General features: G+C 42.7%; 1 pseudogene; it reads right to left on the reverse strand.

Annotated features, from left to right (window-relative positions):
- Positions 1-8531: 8531 nt before the first annotated feature.
- LOC132379215 (craniofacial development protein 2-like) lies at positions 8532-9756 on the reverse strand (annotated as a pseudogene).
- Between the last annotated feature and the right edge of the window lie 214 nt (positions 9757-9970).

Consider the following 9970-nt stretch of genomic DNA (forward strand, 5'->3'; position numbering starts at 1 on the left):
TGTCGGTACATGGTCTCCTCTTCTACCACCTTATATTCCGCCTAGGTAACCTCGAACCTGATGGCGTGAATGTCAATTTCTTTCCTGGTAATTTTTCCCCTCCCCCTTCCCTCTTCCGTTACCCTCTCTGGCCTCTACACTCTTCTCCACACCAGCCTGTCACCTCCCCCTGGAGCCCCTCTTTCTTCCCTTTCTGATGTCCACTGTCCTCTCCTATCAGATTGCTTCTTCTCCAGCCTCCACCTTTTCCACCTATCATTTTGTGGAGATCTGTTTTCACTTTGACACAAAGAGTTTTTTCTCTTGATTAGTGTCAAAAAAGCCAAATTAAATCCACTGTGATTCAATGTTGTGAAACAATAAAACATGAAAACTTCCAAGGAGGGGTGAATACTTTTATAGGCAGTGTATCAGCTTCTAACTTTGTTTCCTCCACCCCTCCCCATCCCTTCCTTTCCAGTCCACTCAGCCCGAAACATCGACTGTTGATTTCCAGATACTGCCTGACCTGCTGAGTTCCTCCAGCATTTTGTGTGTGGATTTGCATCATCTGCAAAATCGCGAGTGTTTGGGAACACCTCCAAGCCTTTCAGCTCTCTGGACCTGCCTCGCACTGTGGGTGAGGCACAGATGAAGAATCAATCACGACTATCTCACTCCTGACTGATGCTTTTATTTTTAAATCAAGTGTGTACATACTCTGAATGCTCACAGCAATGAAATATCACCCACCTGCCATTTTAGTTTTGGCAGAGTATAGTGGGCCTATTGCCATGAACAGTTCATACAATCCCTGACTCAGAAGAGGTAGGTTATGGAGGAATATGCAACCACTGTGAAGTGATATGTTCTCAAAGCACCCTTACTGGCGTCCCAGATGGCTCTGAGCTAAAGACACCATCTGCTTTCTCTAAATTAAAATAAAACAGTGTTATGTGTCAGCTGATGAGCAGGCAGTATTTAAAGAGGTTGTTGTCAGCAGCACAACGACTGTTGTGGAAGACTTCACCCCCAGTCCTCCTCTCTGCCTGTGCCAGGTATTGTAACAGTCAGTCTTCAAGAACAGAATGAGTATTCATTCTGATTTTTCTTACAAAGAAAGATGATGGACTTTCCAGTTCACATCAATGATCAACTTTATTTCTCATCTATATTTACTGTGGTGGACATTCATTGTCCCAGGCCAAAGGGACCCCTTGTTTTCTTTTGCCAAGCTTAGTTTTTAGGCACAACAGCTGTGAACTTCTAAAGATCAAATTGTTTTTTTTAATAAGTTAAATTTCCAACTAATAGCAGTCGTAAACACGAGAGACTCTGAAGGTACTGGGAATCCAAAGCAACACACACAAGGTGCTTGAGGAGCTCAGCAGGTCAAAGTTCAAAGTAAATTTATTATCAAAGTACATATACGTCACCACATACAACCCTGAGATACATTTCCTTGCAGGCATACTCTATAAATCCATAATAGAATAATAACCATAATAGAATCGATGAAAGACAGCACCAATTTGGGCATTCAACCAGTATGTAAAAGACATCTGTGCAAATATAAAAAGAAAGAAATAAAATAATAAATGTGTATTCAAAAAAATATCAAAACCATGACATGAAAATTCCCTGATTTGAGAAATTTTATTTTATTTGGGTCAAGAGCTTTATGTTTGAGGGGTAATACTGCTCCTGAAGCTGGTAGTGTGGGTCCTGAGACTCCTAATGTCCTGGGTGGTGAGGATCTCTGATGATGGATATTGCTTTCCTGCAACAATGCTCCATGTAGATGTGCTCAATGGTGGGGAGGACTGTACCCGTGATGGACTGAGCCATATCCACTACTTTTTGTAGTATGTTCCACTTAAGGCCATTGGTGGGCTCTCTTCCTCTATTTCCCACCCCCTCTCTCTCTTTCTCTCTCACTCCCTCTCCTGCTTTACTGCAACAGCACTCTGAGTAAATGTATTCAGCGGTGGTGAGAATGGGTCATATCCACTACTTTCTGTTGAATTTTCAGTTAAAGGCCACTGGTGTTACCATACCAGGCCAAGATGCAGACAGTCAATATACTCTTCACCACGCATCTACAGAAATTTGTCAAAGCTTTAGATTTCATGCCAAATCTTCGCAACTTCTAAGGACGTTATTCTTTCTCTGTATTTTTATATGATTCTTTATTCCTTATGTTTGTTGAACATTGCTGTTTTTTGTTGCATATCATGCCCTGACCAGCACACCACAGCAAATTGCTAATACAAGTTTTGGGTCTGCTGACTACAAAGTTCTAAACTCAAATGAAGGTCTTAAGCCCTCTTCGATATAGACAGGCACGAGTACCCTCACTAATGAGAGATTATACTGTAACTATCTAATCATCAGAGACTAAATCACATCCCCGTTCATTCTCCATACTGAGTTTAGCTGCCAACGCCCACCACTTGAGCAGCTCATCCCCTCTTCCTACCAAGGAGAAAATACTTCCAGCTAACAAGTGATAGATGTTTAAATTCAAATATTCTTAAAACACACAAAGCTCACAGAGGATTTCTATCTTGGGTTACAGACACACTAGACCAGATAATTTTGAAAACGCCAGTTTCGTGTAAAAACGATAGGCGCCCACACTACGCGGTTTTAAAAATATCTCCGTCCACATTGAAACAGAAAGGTGACAAAAGAAATTGATGAGGGTAGGGCAGTGGATGTGGTCTACATGGACTTTAGCAAAGCACTTGACAAGGACCCTCATGAGAGACTCATCCAGAAAGTCATGAGGCATGGGATAAGTGGAACCTTGGCTGTCTGGATAAAAAATTGGCTTAAAGGAAGAAAGCAGAGGGTAGTTGTGGAAGGAAAGTATTCTGCCTGGAGGTCGGTGACTAGTGGAGTGCCGCAGGGATCTGTCCTGGGACCCCTGCTATTTGTGATTTTTATAAATGACCTGGATGTAGAGGCAAAAGGATGGATGACACGAAGATTAGAGGAGTTGTGGATGGAGCTGTAGGTGGTTGAAGGTTACAAGAGGATATAGACAGGCTGCAGAGTTGGGCAGAAAAATGGCAGATGGAGTTCAATCCGGACAAGTGTGAGGTGATGCATTTTGGAAGGACTAACCAGAAGACTGAGTACAGGATTAATGGTCAGTTACTTAAGAGTGTGGATGAACAAAGGGACCTTGGGGTTAAAATCCATACATCCCTCAAGGTCACTGCGCAGGTGCTTAGGGTAGTTAAGAAGGCCTATGGGATGCTAGGCTTCATTAACAGGGGGATTGAGTTCAAGAGTAGAGAGGTCATGTTGCAACTCTACAAATCTCTGGTGAGACTGCACTTAGAGTATTATGTTCAATTCTGGTCATCTCATTATAGGAAGGATGTGGAAGCTATGGAGAGGGTGCAGAGGAGATTTACCAGGATGTTGCCTGGTTTGGAGAACAAGTCATATGAAGCAAGGTTAGCAGAGCTGGGACTTTTCTCTTTGGAGCGTAGAAGAATGAGAAGGGACTTGATAGAGGTCTACAAGATTATGAGAGGCATAGATAGGGTGGATAGTCAGTACCTGTTTCTCAGGACACCAATAGCAAACACCAGAGGGCATAGGTACAAAATTAAGGGAGGGAAGTTTAGGGGAGACATCAGGGGTAAGTTTTTTACACAGAGGGTTGTGAGTGCCTGGAATGACTTGCCAGCGATGGTGGCGGAGGCTAAAACATTAGGGGTATTTAAGAGCCTCTTGGACAAGCACATGGATGAAAGAAAAATGGAGGGTAATGGGGTAGTGTGGGTTTAGTATTTTTTTAAGGATTATATGGGTTGGCACAACATGGAGGGCTGAAGGGCCTGTACTGTGCCGTAGTGTTCTATGGTTCTATGGAGATTTCAGTGAATCTCCTGCTACTGCGCATGCGCAGGACACATCTACCCAAAACAAGCGACATGTTTGGTGTCGAATCTCACTGTGAAAGACGGTGCATGTTTGTGCAGTTACAGACTAGAAAAACTTAAACGATGGGCAGCTATTGGCTCTCGGGCAGGAGGACTTAAAACTAAAAACAAATACTGGAGCGTATGGAGGCAACCGACAGGGAGTTCATGGACAGTGTGACCCGGCTGACGACGAACATTGAAAAACTGACTAACTCTGTTGCATTAATAAAGAACCTTGTTAAATGTATAAAACATGTCTGCATCAGTGTTATCTTGTATTTCCATACAATGTTACATTAGGCTGTTACACGTCTATTGTCAGAGAAGTACTTGCATAAAGAGGTAAACCACCTTCATATGAGCAAGGACAGAAAACAGGGCAAAGTGAGTATACTTATTTATTCAGTAAGTTATGGGTCAAAGTATTTGGTGAGTACATTTCTAACTCGTCTGGCTTCAGTTCCGTTGCCGTCTGTTCTGAAATTGTTAGATTGTATGGGGTATTGTGTTCAGGAAAACAATGAAATGACGCGCTGCCATCTGACTGTTTTCAGATTTCTCTGGTTACCCCATCCATACTGATCTGCCCGAGCGGCATTTTCAAAAATACACACCTTGGACAGTGTTTCTGAAAAGCTCCAGTTTCAGGGGACAAAAACGGCGTTTTACTGTGGACAAAGGGTAAAATCAAAGAGAAAAAGCTTCAGTTACAGATTTATCCAGTGCAGTGTGGACGTAGCCTTATAAAAGACTTCCAAATAACAAACCATTTCTGAAACACAAAGGATTTCCAAAACAAAGGCAAATTCCTATAAGTTGCAACAGCATATCTACAAGCATCGGACAAACCAGTAATCTGTCTTAAAGACTGAAAGCAAAGGAATGGATTCTAGCTCACCCTGTGTTTGCATCATTCTTCTTGATGTTCCTGAACCACCCTTAAAAAGCCTGAACTTCTCTCTAAATCCATACAGCTTTTCTGCCACTTGGCTGACATGATATTTTTTCAGATACGTTTTCACACAAACGGTCTAAAAGCTTCTGAAAACAGAGTTCCCAGGTATCCACAATAAATTTTGTGAAGCTGACCCCATGTCCAAAAAACCTTCCAACTTATTAATACGTCAGCAATAAATATGCTAAACGATATTACCCATCTAGCCTGCAAGCTTCCTTGAATTAAACAATTTAGCCAATGTTGACTAGTTTTAAACGGGCCAAATTCAGTAACATAATGTCTCATACTGCACTTCTTCAGACCAGACACTGTGCACCAACACCCTGTCCTATAGACAGTGCGTCTGTTTTTAACAGCAAGCTGATTACCGCTTTTCATTTACATTAAGAACTGAAGACTGGCTTCTGTTGCCATGGATATTTATTTCTCCTTTCTGGTAATTTTGTTTGTCTTTCCCTTCCCCCTTCCCTTTTTTTCAATTCCCTGCTCTGGCTTCTTATCTCTTCTCCTCACCTGCCTATCGGTCTCTTCCTCCTTCCCTTTCTCCCACGGTCCATTCTCCTCCCCTATCAGATTCCTTCCTCTCCAGCCCTTTACTTTACCAGCCACCTGGCTTCAGCTATCACCTTCCAACTACTCCCCCTCCCCCCATCTTTTTATTTTGGATCTTTTACCTTCCTTTTCCGACCCAGCAGAGGGTCTTGGCCTGAAAAATTGACTGTTTATTTGTTTCCATAAATGTTGTCAAAACATAGAGGAACCATCATGAACTCCCACAGCTCCTGATGATCATGTGATTTCAGTCTCCGATGCCGATGTGCAAGCAGCTTTCAGAACAGTAAGCCAACAAGAAGCATTTTGCCCAGACAGGGTACCTGGTCAAGTACGAAGACCCGTGCTGATCAACTGGCTGGAGTGTTCACGGAGATCTTTAACTTCTCTCTTTGGCAGTCTGAGGTACCTACAGTGCATGCTTCAAGCAGGCTTTTTTTCCATTGCCTAAGAAGAACTTGGTGACCTGTCTCAATGACTACCACCCAGTACCACCTACAACCACAATGAAGAAGTGTTTTGAGAGATTGGTGATGAAACATGTCAACTCCTGCCTGAGAAGAGACCTGGAACCACTCCAATTTGCCCAGAGGTGCAACAGGTTAACAGCAGATGCCATTTCACTCAACCCTGGAGCATCTGGACAGGAAAGATGTATACATCAGGATGCTCTTTATTGACTACAGCTTGGCATTCAATATCATCATCCCCTGAAAAGTAATCTATAAGTATCAAGTCCTTGGCCTCAATTACTCCCTGTGTAATTGGATCCTTGATTTCCTCACTTGATGCCCCCAGTCAGTTCGGATTGGCAACAACATCTCCTCCACAAGCTCCATCAGCACAGGTGCATCACAAGAGTCATCACAAGGCTGGGTGCTTAGCCCCCTGCTCTGCTTGCTTTACACTTATAACTGTGTCGCCAAGGACAGCTCCAATGCCATATCTGTTTGCTGACAACACCACTGTTATAGGCGGAGCCAAAGGTGCTGACGAATCAGCATATAGGGCAGAGAATGAAAATCAGGCTGAGTGCTGCCGTGACAACAACCTCTCACTCAGTGTCAGCAAGACCAGGGAGCTGATTATCAACTTCAGGAGGAGGAAACCAGAAGTCCATGAGCCAGTCCTCATCAGAGGATCAGAGGTGGAGAGGATCAGCAACTTTAAATTCCTCGGTGTTATCATTTCAGAAGACCTGTCCTGGGCCCAACGCGTCAATGCAATTTTGAAGAAAGCATGGCAGTGCCTCTACTTGCATCCTGTTAAATTGGCTGTTTGTCTGTCCTGCTGGGTGCAGTCTTTCATTGATCCTATTATGGTTCTTAGATTTATAGGGTTGTTCAGTCGGTAAGCTGAACCCGAGTCTTTGTGACTTCATGGACTCCTGCACACCAAGCTTTCTTGTTGGAAACTGCCTCTCTAAGATCCTCCAAAGTCATACGCATTGCCTGAGTGATATTATCTATCCATCGTCCTCTCCTTCTTTTACCTTCTGTTTGACCTAACATGAGAGTCTTCTCCACGGAATCCTGCCTTCTCACGACGTGACCAAAATATTTGAGCTTTTGTCTCATAATCAAGCCTCTCAGTGAGCAGTCTGGCTGTATTTCTTCATGGATTGACTTGTTGGATCTTCTTGCTGCCCAACGAACTCTTAACACTTTCCTCCAGCATCCAAGATCAAAGGCATCAATTCTTTAGTAATCAGCCTTACTAATAGTCCAGCTCTCACAGCCATACATCACAATTGGAAATACTATAGACTTGACTATACGGGTCTTCATAGACAACGTAATGTCTCCGCTCTTCAGTATTCAATCTGATAATTTGCCATTGCTGCCCTTCCCAGAAGTAAGTGCTGTTTAATTTTGTGGCTGCAGTTACCATCTATAGAAATCTTTGAACCAAGGAAGACAAAACCTGTCACTGCTTCCACTTCCTTTCCATTCATTACCACGGAGTTAATAGGGCTGGTCGACATAATCTTGGTTTTCTTAATATTGAGCAACAAACCAGCTTTTGCACTTTTTTCTTTCACTTTGATCAGAAACTTCTTCAGGCCCTCCTCACTTTCAGCCATTAGAGTAGTGTCATCTGCATATCTGAGGCTGTTAATATTTCATCCAGCAATTTTGATTCTGACATTTGAGTCCTCTAGACCAGCATTCCTCATGCTGTGTTGTTCCGTGTTCAGTTCTAACTGTTGCTTCTTGATCTTTGTACAAGTTTCTCATAAGGCAGATCAGATGTCCAGGTATCCCCATTTCTTTAAGGATTTTGCCATAGTTTGCTATGGTCCACACTGTCGAAGGCTTCGGAGTAATCAATAAAACAGAGATAAATACTTTGCTGGAACTCCCTCAGTTTCTCCACTATCCAGTGTAGGTTAGCAATATGGTCTCTGGTGCTTCTGCCTCTTCTAAAACTAGCTTCTACACCTGGCAGTTCTCTTTCCATGTATTGCCGGAGTCTTGCTTGCATGATCTTTAGCATGTGAAATTAGTGAAATTGTTCAGTAATTTGAACATTCCTTTACATTTCCCTTCTTGGGAATTGGGATATAAACTGACCTTTTCCAGTCTAAAGGTCATTGTTGGGCTTCCCGGATCTGCTGGCAAATTGCATGCAACACTTTTACAGCATCATCTTTCGGAGTGTTAAACAATTCAACTGGAATCCTGTCACATAGGCATGGTTTTCTATCACCCATTCGACTTCACTTTCCAGAATTGTCTGGCTCTAGATCGATGAGGGAGTCATTGCGGGTGTCTTCGCCGTTGGGATCTTTACTGTACAATTCTTTGTAATCCTGCCATCGCTTTCTGATGTATTCTGCTTCTGTAAGGTTTTACCCTTCTTTGTCTTTTACTGTACTCACTTTAGAAAGAAATGTTCCTTTGATTTCTCTAATCTTCTTGAGTAGACCTCTGTCTCTTCAATTCTGATGGCTTCTTCTGCTTCTTTGCATCTCTCCTTTAAGTAAGTTCCCTTATCTTTCCTTGCTGCCTTCTTGAACTTTGCGTTCAGTTGTTCCAATCTCCACTGGCCTTCACTTCTCTTCGCTGCTCAGCCACATGCAGAGCCTCTGCAGAAAGTCATTATGCCTTCCTGGTCTTCTTTCTGTTTGCAATATTTTTTGTTGCCACCTCTTGTATAATGTTCTTTACTTCTCTCCATAGTTCTGGCTTTCTCTCCACCAGGTTTAATCCATTGAATCTGTTCTTCACCTGCATGGCATATTCTTGAGGGATGCTACCAACTTCAACCTTTGCTGGTTCATTGGTTTTCTTAATGCTCTTCAGTTTCATTCTGAATATTGCAATAAGCAGCTCATAGTCTGAGCCACAATCTGCTCCTGGCCCTGTTTTAGCTGACTGTATAGAAATCTTCCATCTCTGATTGCAAAGTATATAGTCGGTCTGGTTTTGGCATTGACTGTCTAGTGATGTCCATGTATAGAGCTACCTCTAAGGCTGTTGGAAGAGGGTATTTGCTATAACCAGAAAGTAAATTTAGCAAAATTCTACCAGTTGGTGTCTTGCTTCATTCCGCACTCCAAGGCCAAAGTTGCCCGTTACTCCAGGTATTCTCTAATTTCCAACTTTGGCATTCCAGTCTCCAATGATAAATGTAAAATCCTTTTTTGGTGTCACATCCAGGAGGTGCTGCAGTTCTTCATAACACTGGACAATTTCATCCTCTTTAGCACCTGTGGTTGGAGCATAAACTTGGATCACTATGACGTTCAAGGACTTGCTTTCAAGTTGTATTGTGATCATTCTATCGTTTTTGGGGTTGTATCCAATCACTGACTTTGGTACTCTTTTTTTGATAATTAAAGCCACTCCACTCTTTCTGCAGGTTTTCTACCCACAGTAGAAGATCTGGTAATTGTCTGATGTAAAATGACCCATTTCAGTCCACTTTCATTCGCTAATTCCCAATATGGCAATGTTCAGTCTCGCCATCTTGTTTTTGACCACATCTAGTTTACCTTGATACATGGATCTTACATTCCAGGTTCCAATGATCTCTACAACGTCGGACCTTCTTTTCATTTCCAGGCACATCAGCAGGTGGCCATCCTTTTGCCTCTAACCCGAAGAGGTCATCAGCTCTGGTACTACTCATACTTGTCCTCCGTTCTTCCTCGTTAGTGTATTGGGCACCTTCAGACCTGCAGGGCTCATCTTCCAGTGTCATTCTCAGATATCTCTGGTTACTCTTATCCAGAAGGTTTCCTTGGCAAATTACTGGAGTGGTTGCCATTTCCTTCTCCAGTGGACTGTTTTCAGTCTGACCTTGCTGCCATGACCTGTCCATGTTGCGTGGCTCTAGCTCAAAGTGTCACTGAGATACACAAACCCCCGACCACGAGTATGCCCATAAAACACAAACCTCAGCGTTGTATATGGTGATTGATATATGTACTTTGATAGTAAACTTAACTTTGATCTTTGAACTTTGAACTAAAGAAGGCGGTGCTTAGGAGGGTTAACTAAAGAAACAGCTCTATTTCCAGCTTTAATATCTCTAT

The sequence above is a fragment of the Hypanus sabinus genome, chromosome 21, assembly GCF_030144855.1.
Source record: "Hypanus sabinus isolate sHypSab1 chromosome 21, sHypSab1.hap1, whole genome shotgun sequence".
NCBI classification, from domain to species: domain Eukaryota; kingdom Metazoa; phylum Chordata; class Chondrichthyes; order Myliobatiformes; family Dasyatidae; genus Hypanus; species Hypanus sabinus.